This window comes from Anomalospiza imberbis, chromosome 10 (genome assembly GCF_031753505.1).
Source record: "Anomalospiza imberbis isolate Cuckoo-Finch-1a 21T00152 chromosome 10, ASM3175350v1, whole genome shotgun sequence".
NCBI classification, from domain to species: domain Eukaryota; kingdom Metazoa; phylum Chordata; class Aves; order Passeriformes; family Viduidae; genus Anomalospiza; species Anomalospiza imberbis.
The window spans coordinates 2,837,431-2,863,958 of record NC_089690.1 but is presented as its reverse complement, the minus strand read 5'-3'; the positions used below and the strand labels follow the sequence as shown (position 1 = coordinate 2,863,958).

Here is a 26,528-nt window from a genome sequence, read left to right as displayed (position 1 = left end):
GTAGGGGAGGAAAGGAGAAGCGAATTGTTGTGTCAGCTGGGTAGAAATCTTGCAAGAAACTTTGCTGTGCCGCCAATGATCTTTTTGGGGAGCTGCAAAGGAAAGGAACGGGAAGTTATTTGCTCCAACTGAGAGTATTTTAGAATGGGTGCTGCTATAACAATGGGCAGAAAAACAGATTGATCAGAGAACAAGAGGATAATTGGCAAAAATCACTCAGCTGGGGCAACTGATCCCTTCAGGGAGGTGGAATTCAAGACTTCTGGAGTTGTGCAGCTATTTCTATGTCAAAAGCTGTAATTTCCCTTGAAAAGGAGTGACAGCTTCTCTGACTAAGCCCATTTGATTTCGATTTTCTCTACTGAGACTCTTCATCCATTGGCCTTTTGTATTCATTTTTCATCAGTTAGGGTTTCTTCCTTAATTAGGCCCTATATTTTGAAAAAAAAGCAAACCTATTTCTCCATTTCTCCATGTCAGGATTAGAGTTTTGGCTTTAAAAATCGAGTTTTGTTGCAAGATGACATTTCAGCAAATATTTCTGAGAAGGTGAAGCTGTTAAATAACTCTTTGACCCGTTCTGGAGAAAGATCTCCAGTAGCAGAGATCTTCCAAAGAAGAGGCTTAGATAAACTTGTCTTTTTAGCTGTATTTCTGTTGAACAGCCCTTAATCTTCTTTATCCAGCCCTTTTTAGAACACAGGAATTACAGGGCTGTCATGGAGACTTTAAATTCAAACACAACTTGAATCTTTGTGGATACAGCAGGAACTAAAGAAAGGGGACGTGTCCAACTAAGAATTTCCTCAGAGGAAGCAAAGGGTGACCAAAGATCTCAGTAATAAACAGGCAGATGTGATGGAATAATGCCAGACAGGAATTCCATCAATATTAGAAAGGTGGTGCCTGTAGGACACACGAAGCATGAGCAGATGAGGATACCTCAGACCATGGAAGTCCTTGAAATCAAATCATATGATCATGGGATGGTTTGGGTTGGAAGGGACCTTCCAAGGTCATCCAGTGCCATGGGACATCTTCAACTAGACCAGGTTGTTCCAAGCCCCACCCAGCCTGACCTTGAATATTTCCAGGGATGTAGTATCTACCACCTCAATGGGCAGCCTGTGCCCGAGTTTTACCACCCTCATCTTTCTTAAATCCAATCTGTATCTACCCTTTTCTAGTTTAAAATCATCACCTCTTGTCTATCACAACAGGCCCTCCAAGCTTCTTGGGTAGAAGCTTAGAGGATGGTTCACTGTTTAAAAAAATTATAATGAAATCTAAATTCTATTAGTCTAGGCTATGAGCTTGCTATTTTTTGGCTAATTTTGCTTTACAGCTCTGCAAGATTAATCTGTCTACAAAGTGGAGAGAGAAGCCATGTGACTTTTCAAATCTATTTATTTATCACCTTGATGTAGGAACCAGAAAACCAGAGCCTCTGATAGGTTTCTCACTCACAGTGGTGATGGCTAATGGTGGTTAATGTTTTCTCCTCCAGCTGCACATGTGCTGGTCTTCAGAGGTCACTAAATGATGTTTCAGGAAACACTGAATGATGTTTCAGGAAACTGCAATATTCTTTACAGTTGTCATGCTCATACATAAGGATAAAGTGGCTAATCCAGCCTTTAATTTCATGAATAACAGACATACCCAACAGAACTCTATGAACAGTGCAGAAGTTTTACTAAAAATCAAAAAATTTATTATGTAGAATTTAGAATTTTAGTCATCTTTAGGTGAAAGTATTTCTATAATTAAACCCAACTCTTTAAGGTAAAAGGTCACTGTAAATTCTTTTTAAAACATGCTTATTAATTCTCAATTATTTCCTAGCAGTCTTGCTTGGGTTTAATATCACTATTATTATTATTATTATTATTATTATTATTATTATCTCATTTGGCCCTTGGACAAAATTGTGATCCTTTCAAAACACACAAGAGACAGAAAAAGTCTCTGTAGCTTTATGGCAATATAAAAATAAGTAATTTGATCTATTCCTTTAGAATCTTGCTGCTCTCAAAAGACTTTAAAATCTATTTTACTTTCACTCAGCGGTGAACTTTGGTGTGACACATGAGTTTGCACCAATTCAGCTGAGTGGAAGGGAGAAGAGGAGGAGAGGATGAGCAGCAACCCAAAAAGAGAAATTAAATAAGAATTGGTCATTTTGGGTAAAGCACCCTTCTGGAGAGGTTGGCTACCCAATGGTTTGCCTGCTCTGAGCTGGGTTTGAAGTGAAAGTCTGAGTGCCCCAAGTGTGTTTGATAAAACCACCAGGGGATGTGGGCATGGCACATCATGTTAGGTAATCCTAACCTTGTAAAACACAATAATTAGCTCTCCCTTTCCCCCTTGTCTTGGGAAAACAAATTGCTACCATCGTTTTCCGAGATCATGGAAAAATCCCTGCAAATAGAACATCTGCTTTTTGATTAAACACATGCAGAGATATTTCAGCAGATGCCCATTAATCAAACTCAAACTTTGTTTTACCTCATTTTTAGTTAGTCAATTGTTACAAACAGCTACTTTTTTTTCCTATTTATCAGATGGTTTAAGAGGTACAGGGCTACAATGTGGTTGGAGAAGGACCTGAAAACATTGAAGACTTTATTTTCCCGTGTATTTCCCTCACTTGTAAAATTCATTTTGGTTTAATTTCCAAAAAGGGTGAGTAGCTATTTGAGATAACACAGCCAGGGCTGAGTGCCTCTAAACCCAGCACTTCCAGAGGTCCATCACTGCCAGCTTTATTAAGCTCAAAGCTGAGGAAAGAATAATTTGCTGCCTTCAGAGTCTATGGCAAAGCTGCTTTGGGAGCGTTGGGAAGAGTCATATGAGGGAAGAGCTGAAGGAAAATTTTCTGTCTCCAGCTTTTCTGAGTTTTGGCAGAATTAACTGAGGAGTCAAAGCTGACAACGCTTTAAGTATGAAAGCGATAGAATGACCTAAAATGTAGGGTCAAAATGTGCTAATTAGGTAACAATTAATGTTGAGTGACCTCTAGTGGTGCTTTCCCACAGTTTATCCTCAGACTGGGATCTCTGACAGGACGTGGAGTTTGGGATCTATATTCAAGAGCCCTCCCGCACCAATAGGATAAACAGTCTGTAAAAAATAGGGTTTGTTTATCTGAGAAAAGTTCTGATAAATTGAAGAAGAAAATCAATTTTATTTTTTTTTTATAAATTGCTCTGTGCTAAAATCCTTTATTGTCACACCAGGCAGAGCAGCAAACTGGAACCCACCCCTCGACACAAGTTTTGATATAAAATTATTTTTTATTACCATGACATTTGAGAAGACTCCGGCTGTCAGAGGGTCAACTGTGAGTGCTTTGTGGTGATTTCATTTTCCATATTCCATTTTCTATATCCCACAGGAAGGCAGGACAGTAATTTATTTGCTAAGTGCCCATCACACACAGCTAGATCTGTACAGACACCGTGGCTCTGTTTCTTTCCTGAGCCCCTCTCTCAGCATTCCCACACACCTGGGATTCTCCCACTGGCACTTGTGCCATCAAACCTCTCCTTCCAAAAACACACCCGGTCCCCAGGGATGTGCCAAAGGCTCTCCTGGAGGTGACCTCTTCTGATGAGAAGTGAGAGCAGATCTCTCACTACAAAAAAAAATAATTATGATTACAAAAAAAAATAATAATCCCATGAGGTGGTTCCTAAACGGGGCAGAATGAGCCCAAATGTCTGGACCAACAGGGTCAAGTCTCACCTTCCATGTGAGATGCTCCTATGGGTATTAATTCCTAAACATCTCAAAGTGATGTTGGGAGAGGCTGCAGCCAGCCAGGCTGATCCCAAGGCCATCCTTGGAATTCCATGGACATCTGGAGTTCATTCTGGTGAAAAGAAGGCTCAAGGAAGGCCTTATTGCTCTCAGCCTGACAGGAGGTTGTAGCCAGGTAGGGATCAGGCGTTTTTCCCAGGGAACAAGTGACAGGACAAGGGGAAATGTCCTCAGGTTACACCAGGGAAAGTGCAGGTGGATATTAGGAAAAGATTTGTTACTGAGTGGTTCAGCATTGAAGTGGTGGAGTCACCACCCTGGAAGGGTCCAAAAACAAGTGTGTGTGGCATTTAATCTCAATATTTTTTAGTGGGTGTGATGATATTTGGTCAATGGTTGGACGTGATGATCTTGGAACTCTTTTCCAACCTTGAGGATTCTATGGGATCACCTGGAATGGCCTTACAGCAGCTTCCCCACAGGGAAACCAGCTCCCCAAAGAGAGATACACAGATATTAAATCACAGGAAGCAAAAAGGATTTGCTCAGGATAACTTTGTGCACTGATGGGGATGGTGGGAGTGATCCACCGTGGCAGCACCTAAGTACAAGCTTCAGTTAAAGGCAGTAAATATGATTTTTATAATATGATTTTTTCCAAATGTTCCATAACACCAGTCAGGTAATAAATTAATCCCCTTTATTTTCCCTAAACTATTTCCTCGGGGTGAATTCTGAAGCGCACCTCGAGCAGAAATTCTCGACGTTTGATCTGGATGAGCGAGGGGCAGTAAAACACCTGACGAGGGCCTTGGGCCGCGGGAGCAGCGCGCGAGAAATCCAAAACTGTAAAGATTTACTGTGCTCACAGTTACAGCCCCACAGCCCCACGAAAAGCCACAGTCATATATACGACTTAGTTCTGCTGAGCAGAGCTGCAGGCTTTAAATCAGCACAGGTGCTGCCTTCCAAACACATAAATAAAACCTCACATGGCTCCCTCAGAACGCACCAGACCTCACTGTGACACGGGGCCTGTCCTGTAGGCGGTCACTTTTGTAACATGGAAAAAATCACTTTTTATTTGCATTCCCTCCATGCAGCAGCTGCTGATGAAGATTTTCAGTGCAATCTCAGCTGGCTGATGGTTTCCGTCACACCAAGATGGGAGTCTGAAGACACTGGTGGGATATATGACATAATTATTTTGCCTAATGGAAAAAACCATTCCTTTCGATGCCAGTCCTAAATTATTGATGCCTTAAAGGCAAATGCTTTCGTATATTAAGGATTTGAAAACTGGGTGATTAGTAGAGTAAATCTTGCGTAGGGAGGGCAAGAAAAGCTTATGTTAGTCCATTACTTAATTCAACACAGAGCAGCTTGCAAGAATTTATCCCACTCTATATTTATTTCTTTTTCATGCATGCCCTGCTCCTTTTATGGGCTGAATATATCTGTTTCTTCCTTAATTAATATTCTTTTCGCTCTTTAATTAAAACAAAACAAAAAAAACCCCACCCAATAGAACTCTATGAGCAACGCAGGAAGTATTGCTAAAAATCAAAAAACTGATAATCACCTTGAGGTGAAAGTATTTCTATAATTAAACCTAACTCTGTAAGGTAAAAGGTCACCATAAGGTCTTTTTAAAACATGCTTGTTAATTCTCAATTATTTCCCAGTAGTCTTGCTTGGGTTTAATATCACTATTATTGCTATTATTGTTAACTCATTTGGCCCTTGGACAAAATTGTGATCCTTTCAAAACACACGAGACAGAAAATGTCTCTGCACCTTTATGGCAATATAAAAGTAAGTAATTTGATCTATTCCTCTAAAATCTTGCTGCTCTCAAAAGACTTTAAAATCTATTTTACTTTCAGTCAACGGTGAACTTTGGTGTGACACATGTGAGTTTGCACTTAATCCATTTTGTGGTGACCTGCTCCTTTATTGCTCTCTGCCCCAGCGTGGGAGAAAGATGGTTAAACACCATCAGGAGCTGATGGAAACGCCTCCAACGAAATTTCATTTTTCAGAGCAAGGCAGGACAGCTCTGAGAGCCAAATTTGTCTCTTGTAAAAGGAGAGAGAGCTGCTCTTTGGATGCACTGACTGCAGGCAGAAAGAGGCATGAGGAACTTAGGCAAGGGTTTAACTTCAAAAAAATCCATAATCTGAATCTCTTGCTTTCACTTGGGTGATGATTTAAATTTGCAATTGTGTGGCGGCCGATTCTTATGTTTGTATTAGGATCCAAAATGAGAGCTTTCCATTAAAAAAACAGCTTTGGAGCAGCTCCTCCTTAGGTTGCCACTGTCTTCTCAGTCTGTTTTCTGGGGTTTGATGGTTATTTTTCTAACTCATCAAAAAAAAGCACTGAAAAATGCTGTTTAATGTATTTAAAAAATAAGCTCATAGATAAAAAGCCATTTATGAGACTTTCCAGACATATGAAAAGAGTGGAAGATTTCAAAACCTTCTATATTATGAACAGTATTTATTCAACTGCTGTCAAAAATACATCTATGCAAAGGATTTTTTACTGGTTAAATAAAAACACAGTTTAAAGATTTATACTGCAGTTGCAGTGCTCAGTCTTGGGTTTTCCAAAGGCAGCAAGATGGATTCTGAAGTCTTTATAAAGCTTCTGCAAAACACCATGTGCCTGCCACAAATTCCTGCTTAGAACAATTTAAGTTGCAAATAAGGAACCAGTCCAGAAATTCTGCATCTTTGGCTTGCTTTAAATGACTTGTCCTTGTTGTTATGGCAATTCTATGAAAAAGACTCTCAGAAATCAATTTGTTTGTGTATAATTCCCCAAACTGAGAGAGAAGCTGCTGGGTGTTGGGTGGATGAAGGAACTGCCACTGGTGAAGGTGTTGAGCCCAATTTAAGCCTATCAAATGTGGCAGCATTTAAAAATCAGTAATCTTGGTCACAGCATGTTCACAGGCCAGGAGGAAGTGAGGATGCTGAAGGCATGGCTTGGATCATCCCAAAGGTTATCACCCAGCTTTTGTCTCAGAAAATGGGATGTACAAATCCCAGGAAGGGCAGGGCCACTGGAGGTTCTTGGTGTGGGAAATGGATTTGTAGAGAGCTTTTAGGGTTTGACAGAAAGTTTACATAGTATGCATTTGTGTGCAAACCTTGAGATAAGAAATGTTGACTTAGAAATGTTATAGAATAGGATAGATATTGTTGAGAGAGAAATGGAGTTAGAAAAAAGTTTTAAAGGATGGTTTTGTAAATAAGATTTGATACTTTGGACAAACAGAACTATGAAAGATATACTGTCGTAGGATCCACGAGGTGTAATTTTAGATGATTGGTTTTAAAGTATTTACAGTATAGTGTGGAAAAAAGCTGATAAGCTAAGAAGCATTTAGAGTGTTTTGTAATTAAGAAATAGTTGGCTTTTGATTGTGATAGTGTGAATTATCACATTTGTATTGTCTCTTCTCATAAAACTGAAAATAGAATAAAAGGTTTTAAAACGTGCCTTAGTTGCCTCATGTCTAGGTTAGAAAAAGGTATATTCCAGGTATAACAAACCAGTATCAATGTATCAGCAATAAACAACTAATAGCTTCACTGGTAAAGCTGTTAAATTACAAAAATCAGACAAAACTTGGAGCCAGGTTGAGAAGCAGCACGATAACGCCAGTGGGAGGAGCGAAAGTTGGATTTACCAAGCTGAAAACTGTGCTGAAGGAAAAGTAGCAAGAATATTTCCACTTGTTAGAGGCATAATTTTGCAGAACACAGGCAAAGGCACCGTGGAAAAGCAATAGCAGGCATTGGAAGAGTGAGACTGATTGTTCATATGGAAGTCAGGGCAGGTGCTGCACTCTGCGTGCCCATTCAAACCCCCAGAGCACAGGATTTACCTCAGAAACTGGCAGAGGGAATAGACTTTTCCAAAGTGTGCTTGTCCAAAGCCTGGCAGCACCGTAGGAATCCGAGTTTTAAAAACACACTAATTCTGACTGAACTCACACATTCGTGCCTATTGAAGTAGGCGAGATTACCCTGGGGGGAGCCAGTTACCTGCAGGATTTCAAAGACGAATGGATTGAATCCTGCAGAGAATAAATAGTATTTTCTGGTTTTTGGATGACATACTAATACCTGGGAGGAATTCAGACGAGTATTTACAAAACCTTGAGGAAATTCCAACATGTTATAAAGCTATGCTTTAAAGAGAACAAAAATAAGATTGCAAGCATGAGATTTTTTTTTTCCAGCTCCCTAAAACCAAGTTCCTTGCCTAAGTTTCAGGATTAAAGGCTTTAAAAAGGAAAATAAAAACTATGGAGCATGCATAAGTGCCTCAATGTTACCCAACTTCTGTTGTTTTTATCCATGTGAAAGGTTTCTTATGGAAGTTCCAAATTATCATTGCTAATTAGGTTGCTGTTTTCCTGATAAAGGAAACATAAAATAGATGTGGATGGAGCATTAAAATAAGATTTTTTTTTTGAGGAAAAAAAACCAAAAAACCCAAGAGCTCTATAGCATCCTATAATTTGAGGTCATCCAGGAGAACCTTAAACCACAATTTCCTGAAGGAAAATGGGCTATTGCTTCATAAGACTCCAGCACGCAAAAAAATTCCCAGTTATTTGCCTTTCAGATCATTATCAAAATCTGAAAATAAATCTACATTTTTAAAGGAAAACTTGCACTCCCATCTAGGAATTAATAAATTCTAGGAACATCTCTTAAAAAAGTATCTTGATGTAGATAGAAAACCAGTGGTAAAAAAGAGTGGTGACTAATTTTCATTTTTTGGAGGGGCGGGCAGTTTTGGGGATCAATCTTTTTATTGTTTTTGATATTGTAAAATTCCCTGTGGACCATGAAACAAGTGTCCATCACATCCCTCCTTCAAGTCACCAACAAATTCAGCTGGAGACAGAGAAGAAAAGGTGATTTTCCAAGGAGAGGCCTGGATTACTGTGTGTTTTTTGAACAGCCTCATCATTGGAGATATACAAGCTCCAGTGCTTCACTGAGCAGTGTTACCTGGGCAGAAGATGCTGCTTTCCAGGAGGAGCAGCTCCAAGGAACTTGTGAACCTTTTTACCAGCAGAATTATCCCAGTAGCATCATGGAGAAATAAAGAAGGACTGAAAGAAGCTGCTCTTGGTGCAAATTTTGATCAGGGCACTGAGCCCTCTGGAGCCTGCAGGAACAAGGGCAGGACGTGTTTCTCCCACTCTCTTTGGACTGTATCTCTTGTGTGTGGTCACCTGGACTTGCAGCAGTGTTTTTATGGAGGATTTCTCTGGAAATCTCTTGCAAGGCCTTCCTGGGGGACACAGTGACCCCAGGAGCACTCGGTGTGATTTTGCCTTGCCCCATCCAAGTGAGAGTTTGGTTATGTCCATTCTCTCCCCAGACCCAAGAGAAATGGAGTCCTGCATATTTGAGTACAAACTTGTGTCATGAGCTCAGTAGCAGGGAGGAAAAGAAAACATTATTGTCCTCAGTTAATTGCTTCTTTGTGACAGGCACACTTCAAAGGCACTTTAGTCTCAAGTGCATCTTAGCAGAGAAAAACCCATATTACCGATTTTAACCCCCTCTATTTCCAGCCGCAAAGTTGAATGATTTCCACATAATAGAATCTCCACATGTGGACGTGGAATGTGTAATGAGGTTGGGGTTTGGTTGGGGTTGGGTTTTTTGGTTTGTTTTGTTTTTTAAAGTACTGTTTTAATGAGGTGTTTAGTTTAGCACATTTGGCTCTTCCAAATTACCTCAAGGGGATTCATATGTTAACGAACTCCACAGCTGTTGTTTGTGAAACCAGCCTAGCACAAGCAGAGCATGTTGTGCAAAGATTTAAATGCTCTGTTGGAGAGGTCACTGCACTCCTTTGTCTGCTGTGAGTTATTAATAATGAGCCTACTACTTAATTTTAAACACTGAGTTAATTTTTTTTCAGCATCGTATATGTTCCAGGTGGGTTTGGTTTGGGATTCAACGCCTGGGTTCCCTGGCAGAGGGAAGCTGCTATCAAAGGATGACCTGATTTTATGCAATCGATGAAACATTTTGGGGTGGGGACAACTGGTGATGAAGTTTCAGGCTTTGGAGGTGGCCTGATGAGGCTGCATTGAGCAGAGAGAACGTTTGCAATGATAATTGTTTTATAAACATGCCCTGATATGCTTCAAAAGCTTTAATTCTGGATTTCTTAAATTAGGCTGGCTTTGCTCCTGGCAAGCAATAAACTGTTTTCATTTCAGATGTCACTTTACATTTAAGGAAATTAATAACTGGGAAAGAAAAAAAGTCCTGTTTGCTAAGTAAGGGCAGACAATCGGTTTATTCAAGTATCCTGTTAAAATCCACAGCTCTCCTCATTAAACAAACCCTGGGTTTTAAGGGCCAGCGTGACAGAATTTATATGCTAGAAGAGTAATCCCAGTTCTTACCATCTCTTCAGAAGCAGGGTGTACTCTGCTGTTCCTGGAGCCCACCTGGCCACATCCCAGAGTTGGAAAATCCAGTGGGCAGCAGGTTGTCCAGAAGACTTGAGCTAGGGGCTGCTGCTTCCTAACCCACTCCCTCATAGCACATTCCATGGCATTCTGGCTCATACATCATTTCATCTTTTCAATGTTTGGGTTTGATTTCCTCCATGTGCTTTATTACTGAAAATAATGAATGATTTAATGATGAATCATTAACATCAGAGCAGCCTCTGCTGGCTGGTGGAGACAGAGCTCTGATGCACAGCCCCACCGAGGATTTCATTTGGATGGACCAGGCTTTATTCCCTCCCTCAGAGGTATCAGGATTTAAGTGCAAGGAGTGATATTTTGCCTGGAATTTAGGCAGAATATAAAATAGATGTCCAACGGGAGCATTGCCAGATTCACGCACTCCATATTGGATGAGATCAGGGCTTCTGTCAAACAAATGCAAATGTGGTATGACTTTCTTGCACACAAAGCAAGAATTTCATCTGAGCCTCCATGACACGGCTCTGAAAACATAATTAAGCTCAGACAGCAGAATAAAACCTTTGCCTTCCTCAAGACAGGGAGGTTACTAATTATTGTAAAGTGATTTTTTTTTTTGGAAAATCAAGTTTTTGGAAAAATTTGGCATTGCTAGAAGAGCCCTTCTAAAAAGAGAATAATCTGTGTCGAGTGAAAATACAATAATGCTTTCCCCAAATCCTTGTGTTGCTATTTTGCAGAGGCAAAACTGAGGCACAGTGTCCCTGAGAGCCTGCTCTCCCAAGTTATTTAGCTTGAGAACAACGTGGGATCAGTGCAAGCTCCCATGTGTTCAGAGTAAATTTTTAAGGTTATGGGATACTTTCCATCCGATGCCACCTGAGAGGGATGGTTGGGATGACATTTAATGTCACCTACAGTGGCTGCTCAGCAAATGGTCCTCTGTCCTCGAGGCAGGGGGGTGAAAACAGCCCTTCATTTAACACAGGCCATTGAAAACCAGCCATGCACAGGCTTCTCACTTAAGCAGATGAGCTGGATGCAAACGGATAAACAGGATTGCTGATATTGTGTTCACCCTCTCCTGTTTGCAAGCCCCATTTCCAAATGTCTTTTGAATTGGGATAGATGGAAAGGGGGGAGATTTTTTTATTATTTTTATTGCTAACTCTGAATAATGGAAGTGCAGCAAATGCAGCGTGTGGGCCATTCTTTGGACCATTCTTTGGACCTTTCTTCTGTGAACATTCCGTTCAAAAATATTTGTTACACAGTGAATAAGAGGCTGTTCCCTTGCTCAGCATGGAATTAGAATGACTGCCAGTCGGGAATGAAGTCACCTTCCATTTCAGGATCTTTCAGCGAAAAAGGACGAGTTTTCCTGTGGATCTGGATTTGTCATGTGTGTTCCTGAGGAAATGTTAAGAAACCAAGTATTTCAAGAAGGTAGAAGGCTTGGAAATACATTTGCACCAAGCATTTTTGGAAGGTGAAAGGTTTAGAAATATTTTTCTACCCTCTTCTCCTTCGTTCAGTGCATCCCAGCCCAAATCTCCAGACCACAGCCCTTGTCCCCACTGTGACTTTGCTGTCTCCCAGGACATGTCAGGATTTCCAAAGGGAGCTAGGACTGGGAATGGGTCAGCAGAAATAACAGCACCCCAATACTTCACCTTGTTCCTTTATGGATTCCCCACAATATGTATTAAATGACATCAGAAGTTCAGGAGGGGATGGATGGATGGATGGATGGATGGATGGATGGAGGGATGGATGGATGGATGGATGGATGGATGGATGGATGGATGGATGGATGGATGGGTGGATGTGTGGATGGACGGACAGACGGACGGATGGAGGGATGGAGGGATGGATGGAGGGATGGATGGATGGATGGATGGATGGATGGATGGATGGATTGATGGACGGACTTGAGGTTCACCGATACTCCTAAAAGTAGAATCCCCTCACCAATATTTAAGTAACAAAATTAGATGTTCCTTTAATGAGTAATTCCAATTTTCTAGATATTTCTCAGATTTTTCTAATAACAAAAAACCCCAAAAATCAAATGGCATCTGAAGATGTAGCAGGTCCTGTGGAAAGTAACTTTGTCAAGTCTTTTGGAAAGGAAGACCAATAGTGGTAAAGATGCAGACTCACCTCACTTGTGGCCATTTCGCAGAGCAGCAACACACACAGACATCTCCCTATTTATATAAACCCCATTTATATAACCCTTGTTAGACCCCTTTAAATGCTCCCCGACACATCCCCACTGATGCAGTGCCATTTCTGATAAAAGCCCAACTCTTTTCCTGCATCAAAATGCACTCATTGTGCAGCAATTCAAAGACACGGCTCTTCCTCTTTATGAGCTCTGAAAATATCTCATTAAGAGTTTCACAAATTACCACCATCGCTTCTGCTGACGCGCTCATTTGTCCTCGGAGCCAAAAAAATGTGGCTGACAACTTTAATGGAACAAAGCAGGGCTTTCCCAGGCTGTGATTCAGCACTCAAACACCTCGGTGTCATCTTGAGCTTGGAGGTTTGATGGAGCCAAGGTGTGAGGTGCCACTTGAGACAAGTGAGGGAAGTGTGGGGATATTTTTCCTCCCCTCTCTCGGATCTACCGTTTCAGCACTCTTCACCATCTGGTGGAACACTTCAGAGAAGAAAACAGTTCTGTAATATCTAATTTTGCCATGTTTTTGGAACATCATTATAATGATCTTTGTGTCATTTAAGTGTGATTACTCGTCCTCCAAGGCTTTTCCTGTTTACACTTAAATAGTACTGGAGCATGGCCAGATACGCTTGAAATGAAATGGTACAAAATACTACATTTTTATCATAAAGGCTTAAAAGCAACATTTACAATTAGGGGATTCAGCCTGTGCTTTGCATTCCGGTAGGTTTTTTGTTTTGATCTCATTGTAGTAGTAGATAAATAAAATTAATTAAGCAAGTGTAATTGCCGGTTAAATTTTACAAAATCACGAAGAAATGGAAGGCCTAATTCAAAGTGGCGGTAATGGTGTAAATAATTAAGTCAAATTGTTTTCATTTTCATGCTGCATATTGTTTCCTTCAGCATGTAATGGTACAAGGCAAAGTGTACGCAGTGCTCAAACTAGACAAATAATAGATAAATTTATTCATAAATACTTTGTGGATTGTAATTAGAAGATCTCTGCTGCAGTGTCTATAGCACCAGTCTATTTTTTCCTTCAGTTTCCATAAATATTTGTCTGGGTAAATTTGTGCTTTGAAGAATGTAGAGAGAAGGAGAATACATCACAAAAAGTGTTGCAAAATCATCTTTGCTGCTTGGTTTGAGTGGCATCCAGGGTCCCAGCAGCATTCAAGTTCTGTGTCAGCGTGGCCCAGGTGATCCTCTACCTGCAGCAGGCTGAGGGAGGCTGGGAGCTAGGTGTGAGATGAGTTTCCTTTCTCTCACTGCTTTGTGCCACAAATGGAGCTTTTCCAGCCAGGAGATACAAATTACCTGGTGGATTCTGCCAAAAAAACCAAGTCAAGGCTCCAGTAGAGATTGCCTGGACACAGAGCAAGGCACACGCAGTGATTGTGCAGGGCAAACACACTGTGGGAGAAGAATGGGATTGTTTCTCTCCAGGGCTGGGGAACTTCTCATCAATGAACTCGTTCCAGAGAGAGCTGTGATCATCCAGGCTGGATGGAAGCTCAGGAGATCCTTTGGGGGTCAGCACTCACCATGGCTTTGAACACTGGGCAGCAGCCCTGAAAGGAGCATTTGGGGATAGCCCCCCATCAGCAGCTCCTGGGTGAAACCCATTTGTGTTACCAGTCCTCAGCTCGCTCTCAGCATAACACAAATTTATTAAAACAGCAGTTTGGGAAATTCAGGGACACAGAAGGTGAAACCAACTGGATAAATCTGCCATCCAGCACACTCTCAATGTATTCCCAATGAGTGCAATCAAGGATTGCCATAGGATTACCTGCACTCCCTAAAGTCTGAGGGACCTTATTCTGCCCCAGTGCACCTACCTGAGTACTGTGAGTGTTGTTGAGCCATGGAATGAGTGGCAGAAGAGACTGTGGCACTGCTTGGAGCTGGCACGTGCCAATGCCTCGACCACCCAAGCACAGAGTGCGGCAGAGTGCAGCACCAGGCACTGCAAACAAATCCCTGCAAAGCTCTGCACAGGGGTCAAAAAGACTCCTCGGGTCTGTTGGTTCTTTCCATGTTCGTCCAGCTGGAGAAATAGCAGAAAAATACTGTGGAGCTTTTGTTCACCTCTCGCTGCAGTGGAGCAGAGCTTCTGCATAGCACTACTGGCCTCTGCTGCCAGCATGGGAGAGGAGGAGAGGAGAGAGGCTTCCCACACCTCTGCCTCTCCAGAGGGCCTCCTGATCCCTGAGTACAAGCTGCAGGAAAACCTATCTTTCATCTTTACCTTATTTTCATGCTTACAAATAAAGGTCAAGGCTCCCGTGCTGTATCTGATGCCAAACGAGCTTTGAACAACCACCCTGAAATGTGATTGTAATTAGTTTCCTTTCAATCTTGATGTGAACAGTGATCTTAAAATGCCAGGACTGTAGCAGTGCATATGATTAACAAGCACACAGAAAGGCAGTCTACGGAAAAATATGGATAGAAATGAACAAAATGCAAATGTTGCACTGCTTTAAATTTTATTATCCTCCCAGCTCTTCATAAAATACTGTAGACATCGTTTGATTATATTTTTAGTCTAGGGAATTAATTTTTAACTAGGGAACTCGTTTCTGTCTTATGATTACTCTTCTCTGCAATGGCCTGTAGGTCTGAACTAAAAAAAAATCACAGTTTTTATTGTGCTAATGATGCCCAGAACTCAAATTAATCTCACTTAGGTGTGTGCCATACCATGCAATATGTGCCAGAGCTGCAGGCAACCTGTGCATCTTTTCATACCAGTGATTTCTCCAGGAGGCAAGTGTAAAGCCTGGCCAGGGGTAAGGCTGTGTCCTCGCAGTGTCACCACCTGGGAGACTCCTTGGAGGAGCCTGAGTCTGTGCAACCAGTGGAGGGGAAGGAAGAACAGAGCCAGTGATATTTCCTGGTCACTCCTCTGATTTCACTTCATTGTCTCAAGGGTAAGTGGCAGCAGAGCCTAGGGGAGGGTGAAGAGGAGTTCTGAGCATGGTGCTCTGGTCACATCCACTCACAGTCCCTGGTTCAGCTCCCATCTGCACCCAGGGATGGGTGGGAGCTGCTCCCAGGGAGGCAGAAATTCCCTTACCCAGCCAAAAAGGACTTCAGGGCCGCTCCTCTGCTTGGAGCAGAAGGAATGGGAAGGAGAGAGAAACAGAAGAAATTACATGGGTAATATTTTGCTTGAGAAACTACCAAGCTGTATTTTCTACCTGGGAAAAAAGGTGGGGTTTTTTTCAGCTGCCAAGCAAATTCACTTTGTCAAAACACAGGCCTTTAAAAATATTCAGAAGAATAGAGCTAGAAGACCATGGTGGAGGCACAGAGGAGATAAAACAGAGAAGAGTCTTCAGAGGAGGAATGTGGTTTAACACTCTGCAGGTAACTGTGGCTCTCCTACCCTTCAGGCTGACTTGTCCTGTGGCATCCTGATCCAGACATGCAGCAGTGTCTCAACCCTGACATTGTTCTGGGAGCCAAAACTGCGCTCCAACACCTACCCAAACCTTATTTATTCTCTTCTTCAGACAATTTCAACTCATATACCCCTGCTGTAGAACAGCATGATACCCTGATACAGCTGAGAGAGCCCTTATTCAGAGTTTGTGGTACCCAACACCTCGAGAGCACAGCTCTGCTCAGTTACCTCATCCCACTGCCTTGGGCTCTCACTCTCCACACTGAAATCCACTTCAAATGGAGTGCTGAAAATCCAATTGTTTGCTGTCAAAAAGTTTCCATTTTGTGATGAAAGATGTGACCTTTCTTTTTGGAGTGATTAGTAAACATGAGGTAAAATGCAGGAGCACGCCAGTGTTAACTTGATACTGCCACAGGCTCTGTGCATCAAATATTTCTGCTTTATTCTGAATGTCCTGTTAATGAGAAAAATATTCAAATCAAAGAAATGTGTTTCCTTCAATTCTCTTCACAGTGCAATTTGAAGCTTCAGAATAGCATGACCAGTTATGTCTGTCTTATTCCTAAATTAGGGGGGGAGAAAGTATCAGAAAATTATTAAATAAACCTCTTAAAACTGTTAAGCAACATCCATATTAATTGTTTAATCACTTTTTTATTATTTTTCATCAGGTAAGAAGTGAATAGCGCGCTTGCTCAAAGGATTTCTTCTACAAAACACTTGGAACAACACCAAATTCCCAAATCAGGCAGACTCCAAAGACACAATGCCTTGGGAGATGGGCAGAAACCTTTCCTTAAAAACTGCTGGAGAGGCTCCTGTGACCAGGAGCAAGGAGCAGCATTTTTTCACATGTTCTGGCACTTCATGGAATGTCTGGTAAAGGCTCACCTCCAGACTGAGCAGCAGGGATGTACCAATGCTGCAGAGCCAGCAGCAGGTGGAGGTTCCTCGATGCTCAGCTGATCCCCAGGGTGGGTGTGAGCCCTTTGGGCACTGGGTTTGTTTCGCCCAGAGCTCGTACTTCCCCTCTGGATAAGGATTTGTTCATCCCAGCTCCCCTGAGCTTCTGGGCAAGCCTCCCACGCTGCCATCCCACTCTGCATTCCAGGGAATCTCTCCAAGCCAGGGCTTCCCCTCCCGGGGCTCTGCTGCATCCCTGCAGGGCCACCAGCCCACGCCCGGCTCATGGACAAGGCAGCAGGAGCTGAGATTGCTGAGGCGCCATCCCAGCCATCCCCACATCCCCAGGAGACTTCCCTGAGGAGGCCAGGAGGCTCCTGAGGCTTCCTGGGAAGAGTGAACAGTGTCAGCACAAACCCAGCCACAGCAGGGGGCTCACCCAGGGGCGTTTGGGGGGCATGCAAAGCAGGTCTGCTTCCCAAATTTCCCAAGAGCCATGAGGAATTAATTCCTTAGATATAATACATGCTTCTAGTACCAGCTAAGATGGCACATACCAAAGGAAACAGATGGTCAGTGTTGTTCCTTTCTCCTTCTTTGCACAGGTTGAATTTTCCTTATTGACTCTGCGTAGGTTGCATTATCCATAGGTTGGATTTTAGGGAAAAATTCTCTCCCCAGAGGGTGCTGGGCACGGCCCAGGCTCCCCAGGGAATGGACACAGCCCCAAGGCTGCCAGAGCTCCAGGAGGGTCTGGGCCATACTATCAGGGATGCCCAGGGCAGGATTGTTGGGGTGTCTGCGCAGGGACAGGAGTTGGACTGGATGATCCTTGTGAGTCCCTTCCAACTCAGGATATTCCATGATTCTATAATAGCTTTTTTTCCTCAGCATCGTTTGGCAGAGTGCTGAGACCACCACACTGAGGCTGGGGACACTTCAGCCGTGAAATGAGCCTGTGTATTCCCCAGGTGCACCTTCCATCATCAGCATTACTGCTGGCATTTACTGCAATCCCCATAAAATGCATCTGCACAAAGGTTGTGAACTGCTCCTGGGAGAGTGAACCACAAATGCCTGAATGAGAAGTCTTGAAATTTCCCTCTGGAAGGCTGGGAGGACAAAGGACCACGGATTCTATGAACTGCTGACACAATACAAACTTTTTTATGGCATCTATAGATAGGTTTCTTTTCAGAATCGTGCAAACTATTGGTTGTCTTGTTTCTCATCAGGAGGAGAAGCTTCAGGTCCACATGTAAATTTGTTCACACTTCAGCAGCCAGATTTTCCTGGACTACCTTTACCAGCACCCCTGAAACCCTCTTTAACACCTGGAATGAGGATCTCTCATCCTAATTTCTACCAGGACAAATTGTGCCCAAATACACAGTTCTACAGCTGTCCAAGTCCTGGCCTATGGGTTGGAAATTGCTGTCCAGGTCAGGACTGATATTTATAAAAATCCATCTATGGCAAGTTCTGCACCTCAGCTGCCTGGCTTATATTTTATTTTTTTGTCTCCATCAACATGCCCTTATTTCCTAAAACTTCTTTTTAGAAGTATTACCATAAAACATCACTTTCAAGAGCAATAACAAAGTCCCATATTTTCAAGTCCATCAAAAAGACTTTGTCACACTGCAAAATAGAGGTGTCTTCAGAGATAAATCTATTGCTCCCTAAAATAGTCCCTCTCTAAACATAAATACAGAGTCCAAACACCTTCTCATGTAGTTCACAATTCCGCTCATATAAAAACTGTTTACAGCAATCCCATCAGCTGTCAGTTGACAGCACTTCTGTACCAAGTATGTGATTAATCCCTCATGTGAAAGTCACGAGTTATGTCAAAATAAATGACAACCAACCCGTCTCACTGCTCACAGCAGGGAGGAAATGCTGAGAAAGAGGAGCTGGGCACAGCCAAACCGTCGGCAGGACGAGGACCAGGTACAGAACAAGAAACTTTCAGATTCACACTGGATGCTGTTCCTCAGTGAATTCACATCCATCTGTCAGCCTCATTTGGGACCACGCTCCTTGATTCGAGCTGATGGCAAGGATCTGAGTCAAATAAGTGAATATTTTTGCTAAATGCTGTCTGTCACATCCTGTTAGTCCTGCTGGGTTTCCCGCCATACAATGTGCTGCAACGTCGCGTGATGCAGCAGGGATGATTTCATGTGACATGACAGAGCAACATTGGTGCAACTTTTGGAATACACACCTGCTTTTAGCAGTTATTTCATCTGCTGCAAGTGGTTTCCTAAAAGAGATAACCTGGGTCCTGCTACATTGCAGTATACTCTGTGTATATCACTAGTATCTTCCATTATACTTTGGTAATTTTCTTTTATTCCATAAGCCATGTTGCCTTATAGGATTGGGTTTTCATGGTTTTTCTTTTCAATAGAAGTTAAAAATGAACTTACAAAAATTGGGAGAAAAGGAACTACTCTAAACCATGATGGAGATACATGGAAAAAGTTCTTATTATGGAAGGAAGACACTGACTCTATTAACAGCAAAGAACATATTTACCCACAGGTAAAAATAATAATAGGAACAAAGTTTAGGAGACTTGTCCTTCCTTCAGAAACTTCAGCAGAATGTTATAAGTGAAATCTGGGTAAAAATCTCTCCTTGGAGAAATACAGACATAGAAAAGGCAAACATTTAACTGTTGATTTTGTACTTGCAGATGTAGGTTTTATGAATGGGAACATTTGCAATTTAAAAAAAAGCCAAGGTTTGGGTGACACTTTCTAGAATTCTGCTTCATTATCCTTGACCTGACTGACAGAAATATTAGCAGAGGGGAATAAAACTGCTGGTTTAGTTATTTAAAAACTGAAGTAATTTATTCATCTTGAGTAGATTCTCTCCTTCCAAAAATCCTTCCATCTGCATGTGAATGCATGAGAGCTAATTAAATTGGCAGCCATGGCTCTGTACTTCTCATTTGGAGGACCTTCATCTCAAGCTAGAAGAGCTTCATCCTCCAGGACCTCGTTAGAGAAGAGGGAAAGGGAATCAATCACAAGTGCAAAGTTCAAATCAGACATGGATTTCAGAAAAAAAAAAAAAAAAAAAAAATTAAATTTGGATCACCCCAGTCTTCTTAAAGGAAATAAAACTCGTCCCATGAAGCTCCAGAGATGGTTTCTGCATGCTGGAGCTGGCAGAGAGATTTGGAATGTTCTTTGTGTACCTGGCACTTGTGACGGAAAAGCCACAACTGTCGCTGGGTCCCTGTCAGGATTCCACCTGTCCTTCCTACCCCTTGCCCAGGACAAGATGACACCTTGCTGCATGGTAGTCAAAATTCTAAATTTAATTGGAATTAAGTTTCAGAGAGGCATCACAAATCTTGCCCTTTGATAGGACAAATGGAAATGGCCCCAAATTGCACCAGAAGAGAGGGGCTGGATATTGGGAAAAATTTCTTCAAAAAAAGCATTATCCAGCCCCAGGTCTGGTGGAATCACCATCCCTGGAAGGATTTAAATGATTTGTAGAAGTGGCATTTCAGGACAGGGTTCAGTGGTGGCCTTGGCAGTGCTGGGTGGACTGGTTTGACTTCTTGATGAGTCTTTGCTAATATTAAAAATTCCCTGATTCCGTAATTCCACGATTCCATGGAACGCGGGCTGGGCTTTCGGTCAGCAAGGAGGAGAGGGCCTTGAGCCCTGCAAGGAGGGAGAAAAAGGCTGATTATCGTAGACAACGTGTCCTCCCATGGGGACTGTGCTGCTGTGTTACCCTGTGGTGGCCCTGGGGACCCCGGGGTCCCTCCCTGAGTGGGGGCAGCCCTGGCAGGCAGCAGGAGCTCAGTGCTCCTCATCAGAAACAGCAGCTACACTGGGATGCAGTTTCTCCAAATGCAGAGCACCTTTTGACCTTCAGTAAAAATTAAACACTCAGAGGGATTGGGCAAAGCAGATTTTAATTTCTAATAAATCAAGGCCGCCGTTGCCTCTCTTTGTACAAAGGCCCTGAAGAGCTCCCGCGCTATGCGAGCCCTGCGAGCTGGCAATGTATTTTAATGTATTTATTTGATGATGCATTCATTCTTTCATTCATTCATCTATTCAGTCATTCATTCAGACACTTGTTCATTCATCCCTGTCCTTTTGCAGGAAGAGAACATAAGCCAGCAGTGGCATACTTCTTCACTGCCCTGATTTACAGCCACGGCTCTGAGTTGGTATCAATAAATCTCTTTGGCCCTCCTCAATCCAGCATTATCCCTCATTAGTGACTGGGATTTTAAAAAAGGGATTAAAAATAATATCAGATTATAAATAGATGGGTAGATATGTGTATTGTTTGCAGTGCTTTGATTAAAGTGCTGGGCTGCTGATGGGTTTTTTATCTTTTATTTAAAATCTCTCATATCCACAGTTGTCTGGACCTTGCAATTATTTTCACAAACAGGTGCTAATGTTTTATTAGCTGACCCAATAATTTTTTCTATCAGTGATGGATAACTGCCCTCCCAGAGGTTGTTGATGTTGAGGGGAGCTCTGCTGAGCCTGTCTCTCACCTCTACCTTTGCCTGTGGGAGATTTTTGGTGTTTTCTGTCCCAGGGAAATATTTATTTAAAACTATTTTAAAATAACCTTTGTGGGGCCATCCCAGCTCTGGCTGTCAGACTGTGTGGGTTGTGTCTAGAATTGCTTCCCCATCACTGCTCTTCTCAGCCCAAACATGCACATTTTATCTGCTTCTGAGTACGCCTTAAACATGGGAATATTTTCTCCGAGGAGGACTGAACTGAAGGGGAACTACTCTTCGAGTTGGGATTACTCACCCTCTAATAGCTGCTGGAACAATTTTTCTCCCATATCTCTGAAATACCCTTAATTAATCTTGCCGACAACTTGCAACATAATTGTGTCCCTAAACTGTTAACCTTGAAAAATATTTGACAGAGTATTACCATCTCAGAAACTTGTTATCACAGGGAATAGAGTAAATCCATAAATATCCTGGTTTCTCTTGAAAGTCACATAATAATTCTTTGTTGACAGTCTTTTTCTTTTTTTTCTTTTTCCTGTCCCCTTAGTTTTATTTTTGACCTGGTGGCAGGAGATGCAGGAGAGAAAGAGGCCACGTCAGAAAAAAACAAACCAACAGCAGTCTGGAATAAAAGGTGGTTATATATTATGCATAACATAGTGGTTTTTATACAAAGGAGCTGTCCCTTGCATTTCTTCCTCATTTGCATATCTTCAGGGCACCAGAGGACAGAGACACTGGATGGCACCAGATGCCATCTGCAATCGGGTCACAACTGGTCCCTGGTAAACCAAACAGACAAAACCACAACCCTGCAGTCCAGGGAGAGCAGAGCCTGAGATGGCCCATCCACACAGCTGCTGCTCCCCAAATATACAGCTCCTGCTGAAGCCCTTAGTTTAGATTTCATATTTTCCAGATTCTGTACTGCCTTAGTGTGTAACTCCGAACTTCATATAAAGTGTTAGCAGCTCTCCTCAGTTTAGTCAGGCAGAACAATCCTTCTCCAGCCCCAGAACCATGGACACTGTGACAGCTTCAGACCCAAAAAGCACAAACAGCAGGGAATGGAGGGGAGCAAACTGGGAGGGTGGGACTGCACAACCTGGAGCTGGAATTGGACCATTAAACCCAATATGGAAATGGACCAAAACTTATAAAAGTGTGAAAACTCGTGACTTGGGTCCATCTTGGGTCCATCTTGAGTGGAGCCACGGCTGGGCTCTTGCACTGCCCGAGGTATATCCTGTAAAGGCCTTTTAGTGAATCCCTGCTTTATTCCTTTAACTGTGCCCAGCCTCTGTTCCAGGAGGGAATGACAATGTCCCCCAGGCTGACACCGTGCCCAAGTGCCACGTTCAGTGGGGCTGGGACACCCAGAGGTGTGAGGCACCTGCCCTGCCCTGCCACCAGTGACCTTAACAAAGCCACGGCACTCCTGGAGACCTGGGAAACTTCAATTAAAGTCATTAACGTTTCTTCTCTCGGTAACAAGCTCGGGAGCTCTGCTCTGTTTTACAGCCTGGCATCCACTGTTGGTAACAGGGATGGGCCTCTCCCAGGCCTGTCTGCTGTTCTTACTACTCTGCCATTTGAAATCACCAGGCAAAAAAAAATTAATCAGGAGCTTAAAAAAGCTAAAGCAGACAGGCTGTTTCAGATTATTTCAGTATGTGTGCTCGCTGCACCAGCCAAATGTTCCTGTTAAAGCCACAGTCTGATTTTCCCCCTGAAAATCAGGTTATAAACAAAAGGATTAGACAGAGACCAACCCAGGCAGAGAATTTAGATCTGGGTTCAAATATGAGCTGGAAATGATGGAAACGCTTTGGTTTGAGGCCTTCTCTATTATAATAATAATTCTTTTCAAATATATGTATCCTTTATGCATTTTTATATCAGGGGTTAACTGTGTACCTTGGGAGAAAACAGAAAAGGAGTTCATTATTTTACAATTCAGTTTGGAGGAATCGGAAGGTTGGGATCAGTAGGGACAGCAAGCACAACTGCATTTCTTATAATTTTCCCACTAGAATACACTAATTTCCACACTGCTGGTCTCTCATTTTTGGTGTGTTTGTAGGTATTATTCTCATTTTTGGATCTAGCAGACAAGATACTTGAAAAGAAGGTGACTGGTTTTCACTAAAGGAACACTTTCTCACTTAATTCAAACACTCATTCACTTTGTATTTGCTAATCTTCATATAAAATTAAAAAAACAACCATGCAACTAAATGATATTATAACATGTTTGTGAGGTTGCAATGTGTATTCCCAAAAATGAAACTCTATATGTATTATATATTTATAAAACTGTACCTAAAATGGTTCCAAGAGAGATTTTGGGCAAGGGCCTGGAGGGACAGGACAAGGGGCAATGGTTTCCTATTGACAGAGGGCAGGGTTAAGGGATATTGGAAGAATTCCTCCCTGGGAGGGTGGGGAGGCCCTGGAATAAAATTCCCAGAGAAGCTGTGGCTGCCCCTGGATCCATGGAAGTGTCCAGGGCCAGGCTGGAGCAGCCTAGGGTAGTGAAAGGTGTCCCTTTTGAAATACTGGATTTCCTCCTCAAGGGGAAGATTTGTTTGGCTCACTCCTTTTTGCACATAAGAACGCTTAAAAAGAGGTTTTTACTTCTCACTAAACAAAGGGACTAAAATGGAAAACAAAAAACCCTAGAAAAGCTTTCCAGATATTTTAACTCATTTCAATCAGCTTGTTCTAACGAGAGCAATTCCATCAGCAGCACCACAGCAATCCTATCAATTTATTTACCCCAGGAATAGCTTTATCCCAGGGATCTGTCACTCTGCAATTCCAGCTCCTTTGGGAGGGTTTAGTTTTTTTGCACAGAGTTCTGTTTGTCCTACACGTGCCACAGCTGCCTATTGAAGCACCAGCAAAAGCAAAAGCTTTGGGGAATTCCCAACAATGAAGTTGAAATCTCTTTCCTGGTTAGTATTCAGCCACACTGTAATGTTTAGCAGACATTTTCCTTTCTCCCAGTTTTCAATGGGCTGCATTTATCAGCATGGAGTAGCAATCAACATGTATTTGCTCATGTATTTATAAAAGTCAGCTGTGTGCTTCCACATTATTTCAATTCTTCCTTTAAAACCCCTTTGCTTTGTCTTCAGCAGGGTGGATTTGATGTGTGTATGGTTGGTGTGCAATAAATCCATGAGTATTAGCACAGGTATTTCATTAATAGCTGAAGTGAATTATTAATGTAGGCCCTTGTTCCATCCCCAGATTTATTTAATATTGGCATTATAGTATTAGATAAGTTATCTTCAAAAGAAAAAAAAACCTGATTGCTATTTGTATCTCTACACTTAAAGCGACAATTTCCTACTGGGAGATAAATTCTAATACCACTGGATTCTTGAGAAAATCATATATTCTGCAAAGCTCTGAAGGTGATCTGAGATAATTAAGCTGTGAATGGACAGCATTTCTAAAACTGTAAGGAATGACTGTTCTGGATCAAAATGACCAGAACAACCATGATTTACTCTGAGTGACCAAATCACTGACATGATTGTTTTGTCCCTCCAGCAATATTTTTCCAAAGTAAAAAATGCAAAAATGCCCTATATTTGAGGAAAGCCTTGAGGAATTTAATTCTGAGAAGTCACAATTTGATTTTTTCAGTGCTGCTTTTGTCAACCAGTTGATTGCAGCTCCAAAGGGTCGTGAAAGTCAATTAGAAGATGCAAGGCATTTAAAATCTTATTATCTGCCAAAATAAAATAAAAAATCCAGCTCCTACTCCCCCATTCCACTTATGCCACAACCCTCCAAAGTCCCACCAGCAACCTTCCCAAACACACGCCACTGCACCACAGAATTGGGAATTATGGTCACAGATTGGAGGGGAATTTATTTTACTGGAAAGGGAAGGGGGTCTTAAACAAATTATACAGGAAATAAAGGTCCACTTGACTGGAAAGAGTGAAAAATATTGGAGTAGTCATTCAACAAATGTGTAAATTATGGATTCAGTTATCTCCCCTCCTAATCTCATTGGCTTGTCTCATCAAATAGTTAAAATACTGTGCTTTTAGACATTTAGACCAAGCCACAAAATCTCTTTTTTTAATAATATCCAGTTCAGAAGAGCACTTTGGCACTTGCCTGGACCCCACTGTCTCCAACTTAATGGGCATTAACTGTCCCAGCTGAGTTTCTGGAATAAAACCCATTGATCTGTGTCACTCAGGATCTTGAAAACTGAAGACCTGAGGTTTCAAATCCCAATCTGCTCATATGCATTAAAATAAGCTGGAAGTCTTCACTAGACTTGGGCTCAGGCTCTGACAGCCCCAACTCCAACTAAAATTCATTCGAGTAAACCTCAGAATAAAACTGAATATTTCCCTGACAAGACAAAAAAAATTGAGATGATGATTATGATATTATTGTTATTATTTTCATTTATCATTATTATTGTTGTTATTTCTATTGTTGATATCATTGCTACATAATCCTTTCTCTCTGTTCAGTGGAATATCCATCCTGCAGCAGCAGTTGGGGATTTCTATTTTACAAATCAAGCCCCAAATGCAGAGAAATAGAGCTGGTGAGAGCTCAGGAAAATGATTCAGAGTTGAATGGATTCATTCAGGATGCTTTCCGTGTCTGCTGGCACATACGGAACACGTGGAGATCAGCTGAGCTATAATTATATGACAACATCAAGAATGGACTAAAATTTCCTGGGGCAAACACCCCAAGGAGGGGCAGGATCCTTTTGGGGGCTGCAAGCAGGATAAATGGGATTAGAGGGGAAATGGGATTGAATATTAAGAATTTTTTTCCCAGCAGCACAATCAACTAAACTGAAATAGTCCCCAGGGAAGGAGCAGAAATGTGGCTGTTTGGTGTCTGATGTTGGAAACACAGAGTGGAGAACAATTTTACATCTGCCCAGAGGTGTGGGAGCATCCTAAACCAACCTCAGTGAATCCCTGGTCTTTCCAACTGCCTGGGTTATTTGCAAGGAGTATGGATCAGATCCCTAATTCCTGCACTGTGATACCTCCATTTGTACATGGTAGATCACAGCAGGTATGCAGAATTAATGAGACACCGTCACTAAATTTAAATTAATTTCTCTTTTTCAGATATAGAAAATTCCCACACACCAAGTGGGGTTAAAAAAACAAGAGTATATTTGTTAATGTTCCTCAAGAAATGCTTCTCCGTAGAGGCCAGAGTCATAATTAAAACTACTTAATCC

At 42.0% G+C, this 26,528-nt stretch overlaps 3 long non-coding RNA genes across 3 annotated transcripts; 1 reads left to right on the top strand and 2 right to left on the bottom strand.

The window, feature by feature from the left end:
• Nucleotides 1-9,822: 9,822 nt before the first annotated feature.
• Nucleotides 9,823-13,971, bottom strand: LOC137479718 (uncharacterized). The gene is made up of 2 exons (XR_011002468.1): nt 12,661-13,971; nt 9,823-10,435 (listed from the first exon to the last, which is right to left on the bottom strand). It is a non-coding gene; the product is annotated as an uncharacterized lncRNA (long non-coding RNA).
• A 425-nt stretch (nt 13,972-14,396) lies between these two features.
• On the bottom strand, nt 14,397-20,103 carry LOC137479715 (uncharacterized). Its single transcript, XR_011002465.1, has 3 exons — nt 18,630-20,103; nt 16,081-16,309; nt 14,397-15,064 (listed from the first exon to the last, which is right to left on the bottom strand). It is a non-coding gene; the product is annotated as an uncharacterized lncRNA (long non-coding RNA).
• LOC137479717 (uncharacterized) lies at nt 16,308-18,250 on the top strand. Its single transcript, XR_011002467.1, has 2 exons — nt 16,308-16,795; nt 17,957-18,250. It is a non-coding gene; the product is annotated as an uncharacterized lncRNA (long non-coding RNA).
• Nucleotides 20,104-26,528: the final 6,425 nt, after the last annotated feature.